Genomic DNA, 16,296 nt, shown 5'->3' on the forward strand with positions numbered 1-16,296 from the left:
CTTCCTGTAAATCCTCCTTTCTCTTGCTGTAATTCCTGCCATCTTCTCTTACTCTAATTCCTCCCTTCTCTTGCTCTAATTCCTCCCATCTTCTCCCTCCATCTTCCTCTCTTCCTTTCTCTCTCTTTATTCCAGACTCATTTACCTCCTCTCTCACCTTTATTTACAACATTTATTAATCATCCATTCTTGCCTAATGTCTGTGAATAAAGAATCTTATCGTAAATTTATTGTTTGTTGTCATCTCATTCTCCCTCTCCTTCTCAATTATTCCTTCCTCATTCGTGCCACACCCATTCTCTCTCTCTCTCTCTCTCTCTCACGTTTTTTCATACCATCGGTATCACCTTATTAGCTTTCTGTACTGCTTGCCGTCCTTTTTTTGGTCTTTAGACTCTGTACTTATTATCCGTCCCCGCCCTGGAGGGGCTCGGGGACGGGTATTATTTTCATTCGGTTTGTCTGTTTGTTTGTTTGTCTGTCTGTCTGTCTGTTAACAATTTTACGCGAAAACCGCTGATGCCATTTTGACTAAAATTACAGGGATGATGGGCTATGACCTTCTGATCACCTGATTAAATTTTGGGCCAAATTGGGCCAAGGCCCAGGCTGTAGGCTAAAAAAAACATAAAAAAAATAATAGTTTATTCGGCGTAACTCCTTTCACATTCGTTATATTGACATGAGATCAAAACCTAAAGGTGCATCTTTCAAATCTTCATCCTATAACATGCCTCATTACATCAGGGGGGTCACCCTCCAGTTAGCGGTAGGGGGGTCAGTGTCAGGTGGGTTGGGCCTAAAATTTCAAATGGACATAAAATCGTCAATTTTCACCCGATTTACTCCAAATTTGATATGACATCTTTGACTAGATATCCTGTTGTGTTTATACGTCACCACTAAAATGACTGCCGGGGACGGGTTTGCTGTGCCTTGGCACCGCTCCTTGTTGCCTCTTTACTAATTGCCCTTTTTATTAATTGCCCTCTACTAATTGCCCTCTTTACTAATTGTCCTCTTTATTTATTGTCCTCATTACTAATGGCTCTATACTAAGTGCTGTCTTTACTAATTGCTCCCTACTAAGTGCCCTCTTTACTAATTGTCCCCAACTAATTGCCCTCTTTACTAATTGCCCTCTACTAAGTGCCGTCTTTACTAATTGCCCCCTACTAAGTGCCGTCTTTACTAATTGCCCTTTACTAAGTGCCCTCTTTACTAATTGTCCCCTACTAAGTGCCGTCTTTACTAAGTGCCCTCTTTACTAATTGTCCCCTACTAAGTGCCGTCTTTACTAATTGCCCTTTACTAAGTGCCCTCTTTACTAATTACCCTCTTTACGAATTTCCATCTACTAACTACCCTCTTTACTAATTGGCCTCTTTATTAATTGCCGTCTACTAACTGCCTTCTTTACTAATTGCCCTCTTTACTAATTGTCCTCTTCATTTATTGCCCTCATTACTTATTGCCCCTTTAGTTATTACTCTCTTTACTAATTGCCGTCTTTACTTATTGCACTCTTTACTAATTGCCCTCTTTACTGATTGCCCTCTTTACTTATTGCCTTCTTTTTTGCCCTCTCTATTGCTCTCTATTGCTTCTTTACTTATTGCCCTGTTTACTTATTGCCCACTTTATTCCTAACTTTACTATTTCCTCTTTACTTATTGCCCTCCTTATTTATTGCCTCTTTTCCTTTTTTTTTTTCCAGGGAAAATGTTGGGCGAGTGGCGTAGGGACGAGGCATGAAAGGAAAGTCAGACAACTCCGCCTTAGGTTAAAGGAAAGGAAAGGACGAGGAGGAAGGAGAGGTGGGTGGAGGAGCAGGAGGAGGAGGAAGAGGAGGAGGAGGAGGGGGAAGAAGAGGAGGAGGAGGAAACGGAAGGAAAAGTAGAGGGGGTTTGAAAGTGAGAGGGAAAACTGAGAGAAAAGTCCTGAAAATGTGAGAGTATTATTAAAATGGTGGTGTTGTGTCCACTGGCTTAGATATGAAAATAGAAAAAAAAAAAAAAAAAACAGCCTTCTTGATGCGGGTCCAGTGAAGAAAGGATTAGAGTGAGGGAGGGGAAGTTTGAGAAAGTGAGAGAGGAGGAGTGAGAGAAGAGATAAATGTTAAAAATCCACTAAAGTTTTTTTGAGTTCATGTGGCGCTGTCCTCGATGGCATTGCGTTTAGGAGGCTAAGATGTGAGGGAGACTCCTTTGTGCCTCTCCAAAGTTGGTCCTTGAAATGCCTCTCAGGTCAGCGCGAGACAGATTTCAGTCGTATTTAAATACTAGAGTCAGATTTCATTCGTATTCAAATGCTAGAGTCAGATTTCAGTCGTATTTAAATACTAGAGTCAGATTTTAGTCGTATTTAAATACTAGAGTCAGATTTCAGTCGTATTTAAATACTAGAGTCAGATTTCATTCGTTTTTAAATGCTAGAGTCAGATTTCAGTCGTATTTAAATGTTAGAGTCAGATTTTAGTCGTATTTAAATGCTAGAGTCAGATTTTAGTCGTATTTAAATGCTACAGTCAGATTTCAGTCATTTAAATGGTAGAGTCGGATTGCAGTCGTATTTTAATGAGTCTGATTTCAGTCGTATTTAAATGCTAGAGTCGGATTTCAGTCTTATTTAAATTCTAGTCAGATTTCAGTCGTATTTAAATGTTTGAGTCAGATTTCAGTCGTATTTAAATGCTAGAGTCAGATTTCAGTCGTATTTAAATGCTAGAGTCAGATTTCAGTCGTATTTAAATGTTTGAGTCAGATTTCAGTCGTATTTAAATGCTAGAGTCAGAGTTCAGTCGTATCTAAATGCTAGAGTCAGATTTCAGTCGTATTTGAATGAGTCTGATTTCAGTCGTATTTGAATGCTAGAGTCAGATTTCCCATTTTTTTTAATTGCTTGAGTCAGATTTCAGTTGTTTTTAAAGGCCTGAGTTACATTTCAGTCGTATTTAAATGCTAGAGTCGGATTTCAGTCGTATTTAAATGCTAGAGTCGGATTTCAGTCGTATTTAAATGCTAGAGTCGGATTTCAGTCGGTTTTCAAGTAAGATTTCAGTTGTATTTAAATGTTTGAGTCAGATTTAAGTCGTATTTTAATGCTTAAGTGAGATTTCAGTCGTATATAAATGGCGGACAATCATCTTTTTTTTTTTTTTTTAAGGAAGAAGGAACCAAGGGCCAGGAGCCAGCAAGATTGTTCCCTCCAAGAAAAAATAAAAGCCAGATAACAGAGAGCTCAGTTCAAGATCCGTTCACTTCAAGATGCCTAGACACACTGCGTTTGAAAGACTGGAGGTCGTAGGCAGTGGGAAACACAGACAGTGAAGTGAACGATTGTGGTGTTAGTAAAAGCCACTCATGGGACCCAGTCACTTATATTGTAAGTGAAATAAGAGAAGCAGTATTCTGTCACAAACCAGTTACTTGGATTTCGATGTTAATAGTAGTTTAGTAGTAGTTAAGCCCAAAGAATATATCAAGTTACTTAGAAGTTAGATAAGGTGCATGCAAGCAGGGAAATTCATGAAGAAGAAAGTGTTTAGTGGATTTCTGATACTACTTTAAGAACTCCACAGAAAATCCCAAGAAAAAATTAAGAAAACGGAAAAAAAGAAAGATGCAGTCGCTTGGAAGTTAAAGGTAAATACAAGAAGTGATGCTGAGACAGGAAGAGTTACATGCATCCTGAGTGCTGTGAACCCCAGTAGAGAAATCCAGGCTAATGAAATACTGAAATGGATTGATAGCACAGGGAAAGGCAGCTCTGATATCTGAGGGAAGATTGAAAGTTAGACATCAGCTCTGAACCTGGAGTGAATGACCAAAGTGATGAGGAAGACAGGACGCTTGTTAGGGGGTACCTGACCGGGGCTAAACACACCATGACCTTCCTTGACACAGTAAGAAACAGTACGCAGGTCAGGCAAGGTCAGGGCATCCTAGGGGCACTGTTCCGCTCTGCTGGCGGAGTAGATGGAGGAGGATGAGGGAGGCAGGAGGAAGTGGAGGAGGAGGTGGATGATCAGAACTCCACATCCATCGTCAGCCAGGCTCTCTCCTTGACCGTAAGCACCGGAAGAGGCTTAGATCTTAACGCAAATGGAGACCTAGATTTGAGTGGCACCCTTCTCACCCTTGGAGATCAGGAAACCGTCTATCTCTCCTCCTTGGCCCACAACTTGAGCCTCCAGATCTCGTCCTCGAGCAATGGGACTCGAGTAGAGGCGCTCTTCGCCAACTACCCTCCACACTTGCTGGATTCTGCCGTCTTCTGCTGCGTCGCCTTCATCGTCCTCGGCGTCCCGGCCAACCTCATCACCATCATCGCCCTCGTCAGGTGCAAAAAGGTAGGGGTTGTCTGGCACTTGTATGTTTTCTGCTCCAGCTTCTCAGTTTTTCCTTTATGTTTTTGTCATTATCTCTGTCGTGTGTGTGTGTGTGTGTGTGTGTGTGTGTGTGTGTTTACGAGTATATATTTCCCGTATGTATATCTGCTTATCTATCGTTCTGTGTATATCTGTCTATCTATTTATCAATCTGTCTATTTATTTGTCTGTCTTTCTATCAGTCTAACTACCTGCCATTCCCTCTATCTGTCTATCTATCTGCCTTTCTGTCTATCTATCTATCTATCGATTTATCTTCCAATATCCACACTGATATTTTTGAGGTTAGTATTATTAACTCTTTGGCGGGTTCTTATCGCCTTAGGAGGCTCCCTAACATCTCTTCCTCAGCGATTTATTTTTGGATACGGCCGGTTAGTTTTGTACGTTATTTATGAAGAATAAGGCTTCGTTATAATGCTTTAAGTAACACAGAGGAGGATAGCAGGGTGGCAAAATAAATCGCTTAGGATGAGGTATTAGGGAGCTTCCTTAACCGACGAGAATACGTGCCTTTGACTTTGGGTGATGTCTGGGTGTAGCAGCTGTGGCGTCCGCCCGGGGGCAAAATCTCGGCATATTTTCCTGCCCCTCACCGTTAGAAAAGCCCTGGCAGACATGGTGTATGTAGGGCGGCTCTATAGATGACCTTGCTTACCTGTGGTTGATGGGTCTTTTCAGGAAGATAAATAGGAATAAGCATCAATAGCAACAACACCAACAACAACAACAACAAAGGCTGTATTTAAAAATTAAATAAATAAAAATAAATTAATAAGATGGCATGATTAAATGCAGATGACGCCATAGGACTGTCCCACTGAAGACCTTGCTTATCTGTGGTCGATGGGTCTGATCGGCCAGGTAGACAGGGGGAAACAACAACAACAACAACAACTAATGCCGTATCTAAGTCCAAGAAAAAAAAAATGAAAAATAAAATCATCAGCAGATACCCACAACATCAGGCTCTCAGTTGGCAAAGACTACGAGCTCGTAAGCGTAGGCAAACCCGTACTTTTCTTCTACCTATTGCCAGACGCCTTAATCCCGTAAGGGGTGGCCACAAACAAATCGCCTCCATGTCGCCCTGTCCCACGCCAATTCACTGCCCTCCCCCCGGCTCACACACTCCTTTTTATTATCGTCGCTGACTGTAATGTGGGATGCAGGCTAAATTACATGAGAGAGAGAGAGAGAGAGAGAGAGGGAGAGAGAGAGAGAGAGAGAGAGAGAGAGCAATGAGGGCAGTCGGAGAGAAAAGAAATAGGAAGTTTTTTTTTTTTTTTTTTTTAATGCGAGGAAGAAGGAACCAAAGGCCATGAGCCCGCAGTAACAGTTCCCTCCAAGAGAAAAACAAAATACAATATAGAGCCAAATTCAAGATCCGATCATTTTGAGATGCCTGGACACACTGCGTTTGAAAGACTGGAGATCATAGGCAGCAGGAAATACAGACAGAGGGAGACAGTTCCAGAGTTGACCTGTTGCATAAATGAAAGACTGGGAGTAACGGTTAATTCTTGCATTAGAGAGTTGGACAGAAAAAGGATGAGAGTCTGCTGCCAGACGGGTGCTACGCGCCCGTCGTAGAGGTGGAGGAATGCAAGCAGACAGTTCAGAGGAGCAGTGACCATTAAGGTAGCGATAGAAAAGAGATAAAGATGCAACAGTGCGGCGAAGAGACAGAGGTTGAAGGGAGTCAGTAAGAGGAGGAGAGTTAATGAGACGAAAAGCCTTTGACTCCACCCTATTGAGAAGAGCTGTATGAGGGGAGCCTCCCCACACATGAGAGTTGTACTCCACACAGGGGCGGATAAAACCCCTGTATAGAGTCAACAATTGCGCAGGGGTAAAGAAAGAGCGGAGTCGGCTTAGCACACCCAATCTCTTGGAAGCAGATTTTACAAGAGATGTAATATGATCTTTCCAAGATAAGTCCCGAGTAAATGAAACCCCAAGCATGTTCAAGGATGATGTAGGATTAAGCTGAATATTATTAAACATTAGTGGGTATACCTGTGGAAGATTTTGTTGGGTTGAAAGGTGTAAGAACTGAGTCTTAGATGCATTAAAGACAACCATATTATTTTTACCCCAGTCAGAGATACGAGCCAAGTCAGACATTAGGTGTGCCATAGCCTCATCCCTTGTTTGTTGAAGTAACTGTTGAGATGGGCGTTGCGGGAACCGAATGGAAAGGTGAAGGGTGGAGTCATCAGCATATGAGTGGATAGGGTTAGATGTACGGCTTAGAAGATCATTGATGAATAAAAGGAAGAGAGTTGGTGATAGGACAGAGCTCTGAGGAACACCACTGTTGATAGATCTAGGAGAAGAACGATGGCCGTCTATAACAGCGGCTATAGAACGACCAGAAAGGAAGCTAGCGATGAAGGCACAGATAGAAGGATAGAAACCGTAGGAGGGCAGTTTGGAAATTAAAGATTTATGCCAGACTCGATCGAAAGCCTTTGAGATGTCAAGTGCAATGGCAAAGCTTTCGCCAAAGTCCCGAAAGGAGGATGACCAGGAGTCTGAAAGGTAGGTGAGAAGATCGCAAGTGGAGCGTCCCTGACGGAACCCATACTGACGATCGGAAAGAAGGTTGTGATAGGAAAGATGCCTTAAAATTTTTCTATTAAGAATTGACTCGAAAACTTTTGAAATACAGGACGTTAAAGCAATTGGACGATAGTTGGAGGGTTGGGAGTGGTCACCCTTCTTTGGGACTGGCTGAATGAGAGCAAACTTCCAGCAAGAAGGAAAGGTACAAGTTGACAGACAAAGACGAAAGAGTTTGCCTAGGCAGGGTGTAAGCACAGAAGCACAGTTCTTGAGAACAACAGGAGGGACCCCATCAGGCCCATATGCCTTGTTAGTATTGAGGCCAGTGATGGCAGAAAATACATCAACTGAAGAAATTTTAATGTCAGCCATGAGGAAGTCAGAGGGGGGAAGTGATGGAGGAACAGCACCGGAATCGTCTAAGGTAGAATTGGAGGAGAAAGTCTGTGCGAAGAGATCTGCTTTATCAGTAGAAGAAATAGCTACAGAACCATCAGAGTAGAAAAGAGGAGGGAAGGATGATGAGGTAAAGTTGTTAGAAAGATTTTTGGCAAGATGCCAGAAGGAGCGGGAAGAATTCGAGTTGGAGAGTTGAGAGCATTTAGTATGGATGAAATTATTTTTAGTAGAGCGAAGAACAGACTTAGCACGATTCCGGGCAGAAACGTAAAGATGATGTGATTCAGGGGTGGGTTGGCTCCGGTACCTTTTGTAGGCCCTCTCCTTGTTGCGGACAGCATTAGAACAAGCGTGATTAAACCAAGGCTTTCTTGCATTAGTCAAAGGATATGAGAAAGGAATGTATGCTTCCATGCCCGAGAGAATAACCTCCGTAATGCGCAAGGCACACTCAGATGGCTCACGGCCATGCAATAAAAGGGCGAAATTGAGAGAGAGAGAGAGAGAGAGAGAGAGAGAGAGAGAGAGAGAGAGAGAGAGAGAGAGAGAGAGACAGACAGACAGACAGACAGACAGACAGAGGGATCAAAGAGGGCAGTCGGAGAGAAAAGAAAAAGAAAGGTAAGGATAAAAGGGTGAAACTGCGAGAGAGAGAGAGAGAGAGAGAGAGAGAGAGAGAGAGAGAGAGAGAGAGAGAGAGAGAGAGAGAGAGAGAGAGAGAGAGAGGATAACAAAGCCTGATACCATTATGCGAAAGTACCGAACACAGTGAAAGAGGCAACTCTCTCTCTCTCTCTCTCTCTCTTTCTCTCTCTCCCAAGTGTACATCTCTAATCACACACACACACACACACACACACACACACACACACACACACACACACACACAGTCCTTCACTGCCCTTGAATCCAGGAGGGTAGACAATATAATCCGTCCACAGATGACCAGTCAGGGCCCATGAGCAGCATTTCGTCCACATCAAATCCCAGCCACCCCTTGGTCTGGTTGCAGCGCCGTAACCCACCTGACCACCTGGCGTCCATTGTTATGTTTATATGCAGAACAGGAAACCGTTTGGCTCGTCACTCAGTGCAGAGTCACCTAATTTTAGCAGTGCATCGAGTGAGTGGATGGTGGGTGCCCTGTCCTACCTACATACTAGTTATTATTGTATTGTTGTTTTTGTTGTTTTTGTTATTATTATTATTATTGTTATTATTATTATTATTATTATTGTTATTATTATTATTATTGTTATTATTATTATTATTATTATTATTATTATTATTATTTTTTGTGTGTGTGTCCGACTCTGGGCATAGGCTTCACAGCCTGCTCCCAAGGCCCAGTAGTCCTCCTACATGCCATACACCTCTACATGTCACCACTTTGGCGCTAACACCCACCGTCCATACTGAATACATGCTAGGGCTGTCTCATACAGGACTGGCGTATTGGTATTAGCGGGGGTATTTTTACGACATGTTGGCGGGTCATCTGGTAGATCAGGAAAGTCTGCTTTTATGAAATTCAAATCCATAAATTGTTCCCTGCCCCAGCGGAGATTTGAACTTGGGTCTGTTGTTATTATTATTATTATTATTATTATTATTATCATTATCATCATCATTACTATTACAATTACTTTCATTCTTCTTCTTCTTCTTCTTATCATTATTATTATTATTATTATTATTATTATTTTTATTTATTTATTATTATTATTATTATTATTATTATTATTATTATTATTATTATTATTATTTATTATTATTATTATTATTATTATTATTATTATTATTATAATAATTATTATTATTATTATTATCAATATAACTACTGCTATTTCTATTGTTATCATCACCATTACTATCCATCCATCCATCATTCAATCCTGTGCCGCCCCATAAGGAGCGTAGGAAACAGGGTCTAGGCAAGTTGGTCCTGATATTTAAGATGAGAGTGACCAGCCTCACTCATCCCTGAGTGGCATTACGTGAGCAATAAACCCCAACCATCCCTTGGATACAAACCTTCACCGGCTCAATCCGATTGGAGCAACTTAATTACCCACTAAACCACCAGGTGCCATAATTTGGTTATATGGTTACCACCCAGCGTAGTAAATGGTTTCCTGGTGTACAGGAAGCCATTTGGCTTGTCACTCAGTGTAGAGTCACCCGTAGGCAGAAGGAAGAGGAAAGAATGAGGGAAAGAAAAACAGAAAAGGATGGAAGGAAAGAAGGATAAGGATGGAGGAGAGGAAAGGGCAGACACCCGAGAGCAGCACTAGATCGAGTGAGCGGATGGTGAGCGCCCCCACCTACCACAAAAAAATAAATAAAATAAAACAACTAAGAAAACAAAGTCGAAAAAGAGAGTGTGGGTTCATCCAATCTTGCAAGACAGGAAAGTGAAGGGGAATTCTTTACACTGTTTCCTTATGTGATTGATGCAAGTAAGTTTCACAGCTATTTTAGAATGAACATTGGAACATTTGAAAGTATACTATCAAAAACTGAGGATGACCTGAAAAAGGAAAACACATCATTCAGAGGGCTGAATCAAGCCTGGAGCGGAGCGAGACCGTGGCGGGTGTTCACACTGCCGGTTCGCTCCGATCACGGTCCACTTTCTCTCTGGTCAAAACATCTTTTGAATGGATCATGAGCGGAGCGAGAGCGAAGCGTTCCTGGACCGTTACTGCCAGTGTGAATGCTTCCACTGAAATGCATGTAATGATATTTGACCGGACCGTGTGCGGAACGAGAGCGGAGCGCGACCGTCCCTATAGTGTGAATTGGGCCTTAATCTCTCCTCAAGCAACCATTATTTTTTTTATCTGCCTGTCTGTCTGCCTATTTAGGGTGTCTATCTATCCATCTCTCTGTCTACATGTCTGCCAATTTACACACACACACACACACACACACACACACACACACACACACACACACACACACACACACACACACACACACACACACACACACACACACACACACACACACACACACACACACACCAATCACTACCCCCCTCCACACAAACACGTCACCCTACCACACTACTCCCCCACACACCACCACACCATTTACTACTCCCCCAGCCCACACACCACACCCTACCACACTACTCCATAACACACCACCACACCAGTCACTATCCCCCCCCACACACACACCACACCCTACCACACTACTCCATCACACACCACCAAACCAGTCACTACCCTCCCACAAACACTACACTCTGCCACACTACTCCACCACACACCACCACACCAATCACTAAACTATACCACATCACACCAGCCTACACCACAGCATACCCTACCACACTGCACCACACACCACCACACCAGTCGCTACCCCTCCACACACACCATACCCTTCCACACTACTCGACCACACACCACCAAACCAATCACTACCCCCCCCCTCACACACAAAACACCCTACCACACTAATCCACCACACCACACCAATCACTACCCCCCACACACACACCACACCCTGCCACGCTACTCCACCACACACTGCCACGCTACTCCACCACACACCACCACACCTGTCACTACCTCCCCTTCCCGCACACAACACCCTACCACACTACCCCATCACACACCACCACACCAGTCACTACCCCCCCCCACACACACTATACCTTACCACACTACTCCACCACACACCACCACACCAAACACTACCCCCCCACACACACACCACATCCTATCACACTACTCCACCACACACCACCACACCAGTCACTACCCCCCCACACACACCACACCCTACCACTCTACTCCACCACACACCACCACACCAGTCACTATTCCCCCCACACACCATACCTTACCACACTACTCCACCACACACCACCACACCAATCACTACCCCCCCACACACCACAACCTACCACACTACCCCCCCCACACACACCACCACACCAGTCACTACCCCCCCCACACACACACCACACCCTACCACACTATTCCACCACACACCGCCACACCAGTCACTACCCCCCCCACACACCACTCCCTACAACACTACACCCCACCCCACCACACCAGTCACTATCCCCCACACACACCACACCCCAGCACACTACTCCACCACACACCACCACACCAGTCACTCTCTCCACACACCACACCCTACCACACTACTCCACCATACACCACCACACCAGTCACTACCGCCTCACACACACACACCACACCCTACCACACTACTTCACCACACACCACCACACAAGTCATAACCCCCACAGACACACACCACACCCTACAACACTAAACCACCACACACACCACCACACCAATCACTATCCCCACACACACCACACCCTACCACTCTTCTCCACCACACACCACCACATTAGTCACTACCCCCCACACACACACACCACACCCTACCACACTACTCCACCACACGTCACAACACTAGTCACTACCCCCCCACACACACCACACCCTAATACACTACTCCACCACACACCACCACACCACTAACCAGCCCACACCACAGCATACCCTACCACACGTCACTAAAACTAAACGAATGCTTGGTGGTTAAGGAAGTTCCTTAACACCTCTTCCGTTGCGATTTGTTTTGTTTATCACACCTTACTGTCCTCCTCTGTGTTACATAAATCCTTCCAACATCACCATACTCTGCATAAATAATGTACAAAAGGATATTAACCAGCCATATACAAAAATAAATCGCTAAGGAAGATGTGTTAGGTAGCGTCCTTACTCGGCGGTTACGAGAGCTCCCTAACACCTCTTCCTTAGCGATTTATTTATAGATATGGATGGTTAGTACCCTTTTGTACGTTTTATTTATGCTGGGTATGGCAATGATTGAAGGATTTATGCAACACAGACTTGGCCAGTAAGGTTTAATAAACAAAATAAATCGCTTAGGAAAAGGTGTTAGGGAGATAAGAACAATCTTAGCAGATAAGACTAAAAATATGAATTTCTTTTGGATGAGTTTGTAAATGTGTTTGTTGAAACGAGGGAGGGACGGAGGAATACAAAGGAATACAGAGGAATACAAAGGAAAGCAAACAGCAACAGACCTTATGGTCCTTTCGAGGCTGTTTGGTACAGAGTAGACTATGACTACAAGATCTAACTCTACATGCTGAAGGATAAGGATAGTAAAGCAAGAAGGCTCCCCCCGCCTCCAAACCCTCCAGCCAAAACTGGCAAGAAAAAGTGAGAAAAACCACCACGCAGCATGGAAAAACTGACATGGAAATTTCATAGGAAAGACTGAAAAGGAATAGCTACATTCTATAATACATTATCTATAAGCTACCAGTATGAATAACCTGAAAGAGAAAGTAGTAAAGTACAATGAGTGATCGAATAAATAAATAACTAATGCATGTCGCTATGTACGGGTACGTTGAGTTGACAGGGCGTCTGTGGACACAGTGTGGAAATTGCACAATGCACAGTGTGGATATTCAGGGGTGGTGTGGTAGCCTTGCCTGGTGCTGTTAAGGTAGGCAGCAGTCAATCAGGCCCCAGCTCCATTCATTCCACTGAGACTAGGAACTTTCCCATGCAGGGCAAGCAAACAAGTCACCTCCTGAAGCAGTGACTCCTGGTACATTAAAAAAATCCCGATGGTGGCCACGTAACTAACAGGGACCCTCAGTGATCCACAGCCCATCACAGGTCAAAAGTATGAGTAGTGACCGTTAACTCAGGGCTATCTGTGCATATCCTAGTCTGTGCATATACTATATTTGCTTTTAATAAATTGATCCAGGCTCTAAAAAACTAAAATAAATAAAACAGACAATTATATGTACACAAGTGCTTTATTTAGGAGTAAACATATTAAGCTGGGGGTTGGATGCCAAATACTTATCCAGGCGACCTTTAAAGGTTTGTACTGTATTACAATCTATTACGTTAGAGAGCAATTAATTCCATATATTTACAACTCTATTGAAGAAGAAATGCTTAGCTTCATGCGACTGGAATCGTTTGCCAATTATTTTATGCCCCTTGCCTCTAGTGTAGTTCGAGTGATCAACTGTGAAGTATTTATCGACAGCCATGTTATCATGTCCTTTGAATATCTTGAATACTTGAATTAAATCTCCTCGTATCCTGCATTTTGTTACGGTAAAGAGATTAAGGGCTTCTAAACGTTCCTCGAACGGTTTATTTCTCAATCTAGGTATCATCTTTGTCATCCTTTGCTGCACTGTTTCAAGCTTTTCCATATCCTTTTTATAATACGGTGACCAAAACTGAATGCAATACTCCAAGTGCTGGCGTACTAAGGAATTATACAAAGTGAGGACGATATTATCGGATTTATATTCAAATGCTCTGCCTATGAACCCAATCAATTTGTTGGCTTTTTTCACAGCTTCTGTACATTGTTTGCTTGGTTTCAAATCATTTGTTATTATAACTCCTAAGTCTTTTTCATGGTTTACCCTATCAAGCTGGACATTATTCATGCTATAACTTGCTCTTACATTTTTACTGGCAATGTTTAACACTTTGCATTTATTAATATTGAAATCCATTTGCCAGACTTGGGCCCAGTTAAACAGTTGATCAAGATCTCTCTGAATTGCCTGTCTTTGCAGTGCTGTATCTGCTCTGTTACCTATTTTAGTATCATCAGCAAATTTTGAAATCTTACAACACAATCCTTCGTCAATATCATTCACATATATTAAAAAAAGAATAGGACCTAACACTGAACCCTGCGGCACTCCACTTGTAACGTTTATCCAGTCTAACTCTTTTCCATTTATTACAACTCTTTGCTTTCGTCCGGTGAGCCAATGTTCTACCCACCCGAGAACACTGCCGCTGAAACCATGTGCCTTTAGCTTCTGAAGGAGTCTTTTGTGTGGAACTTTGTCAAAAGCCTTTTGAAAATCGAGATAGACCACATCAACAGATTTAGTCTCGTCATCCATGTTCAGTATATCATTGAAAAGGTCCAGCAGATTCGTGAGGCAAGAGCGATTATTATGAAAACCATGTTGCGAATATTTTATGAGATTGTTTGTTTCTAAGTGTTTTGCAAACTTGTCTCTGATAATAATTTCAAGCAATTTGCAAACCACCGATGTTAAACTAATTGGGCGGTAGTTTTCTGGTTGGGTTCTGTTGCCCTTTTTGAATATTGGGGTTACGTTAGCAAGCTTCCATTCATGTGGCACCTTACTGCTCTTAAGTGATAAGCTAAAAAGTTCAGCTAAAGGCTTTGATATTTCATTCTGTAGTTCCTTCAATACACGTGGTGATATTTTGTCCGGTCCTGGTGCTTTATTCTCTTTTAATCTGTTTATTGCAAGCAGTACGTCGTGATCGCTGACTGTAATGTCAGTGATTATGTTGCCCTCTTCTATAGGAATGGGGGAAACAGCAGGAATCGTATGTATATTTTCTGTTGTAAATACTGACGCAAAGAAAGTATTAAGAATTTTCGCCATCATAGTTTCATCATCAGTGTGCTCTCCGTTATCTGTGACTAAGGGACCGATTGATGGAGTTATTACCTTTTTGCTTCTTATGTAACTGAAAAATTCTTTGGGATTTGATTTACTGATACCTGCAATATGTGTCTCAAGGTTTTTCTTACTGCATTTAATTAATTTTTTGGCTTTTCGTCGAAGGGCATCATATTCATTTTTATCACTTTGACTCTTTGTGGTATTATAATTCTTATATGCAAGATTTTTTGCTTCTAGACAATGTTTAATGTTGGAGTTCCACCATTTGGGTTTAGAATTTTTGGCGGGCCCTCTGTTGCGCATATGAATCTATAATTTGATGGCACTGTTGAGAGTTTCTGTAAAGTAACTCCACGCGTCATTGATATCTAAAGTTTCGACAATGGGATGCCAGTCACCTGCACCTGCAATTGCCTTTAATTTCTTAAAATTTGTTCTCTTAAAGTCGGGCACTTTCTCACAACTGGCCTTGACACTGTCTTCACTGATTTTAATGTTAAATGTAACTATGCGATGATCACTTGTACTAAATTCTTCTCCTACAATAACATTACTCACTACATTTTCTGATGTAGCTAAGACAAGATCTAGGATGTTAGTTCCACGTGTCGGATAATTTACAAATTGATACAAAGAACTTTCTTGCAAATTTGTATATAGGTCTGACCCTGTGTGTGAGGATAGGGCTTCTCCCCATTTTGGAACTGGTATGCTTTGCATACAAGATAGTTCGGCAATTTGATTGTAGATTTCATTATCGATGTTGAGTAAGGAGGGAAGGAAGGAGGGAAGGAAGGAGGGAAGGAAGAAATGAATGAATGCTTGAAGGAAGGAAGGGAGGGAGGGGGAAATGAATGAATGAAGGAAGGAAGGGGGAAGTGAATGAATGGAGGAAGGAATGGAGAAATGAATGAATGAAGGAAGGAAGGGGGAAGTGAATGAATGGAGGAAGGATGGGAGAAATGAATGAATGGAGGAAGGGAGGAAGGGAGAAATGAATGAATGAATGAAGGAAGGGAGGAAGAAATGAATGAATGGAGGAAGGAATGGAGAAATAAATGAATGAATGAAGGAAGGGAGAAATGAATGAATGAAGGAAGGAAGGGAGAAATGAATGAATGAATGAAGGAAGGGAGAAATGAATGAATGAATGAAGGAAGGGAGAAATGAATGAATGAAGGAAGGGAGAAATGAATGAATGAAGGAAGGAAGGGAGAAATGAATGAATGAAGGAAAGAAGGGAGAAATGAATGAATGAAGGAAGGAGAGGAGAAATGAATGTATGCAGGAAGGAAGGAAGGGAGAAATGAATGAATGCAGGAAAGAAGGGAGAAATGACTGAATGAAGGAAGGAAGGGAGAAATGAATGAATGCAGGAAGGAAGGAAGGGAGAAATGAATGAATGAATGAAGGAAGGGAGAAATGAATG

At 42.5% G+C, this 16,296-nt stretch overlaps 1 pseudogene; it reads left to right on the top strand.

Moving 5' to 3' along the window:
• Window positions 1-3,886: 3,886 nt before the first annotated feature.
• LOC145413246 (G-protein coupled receptor moody-like) overlaps window positions 3,887-16,296 on the top strand; it is a 34,101-nt pseudogene continuing 21,691 nt past the window's right edge.

The sequence above is a fragment of the Coenobita brevimanus genome, chromosome 95 (assembly GCF_032717465.1).
Source record: "Coenobita brevimanus isolate Jiangsu-jjx chromosome 95, ASM3271746v2, whole genome shotgun sequence".
In the NCBI taxonomy this organism is placed as follows: Eukaryota; Metazoa; Arthropoda; class Malacostraca; order Decapoda; family Coenobitidae; genus Coenobita; species Coenobita brevimanus.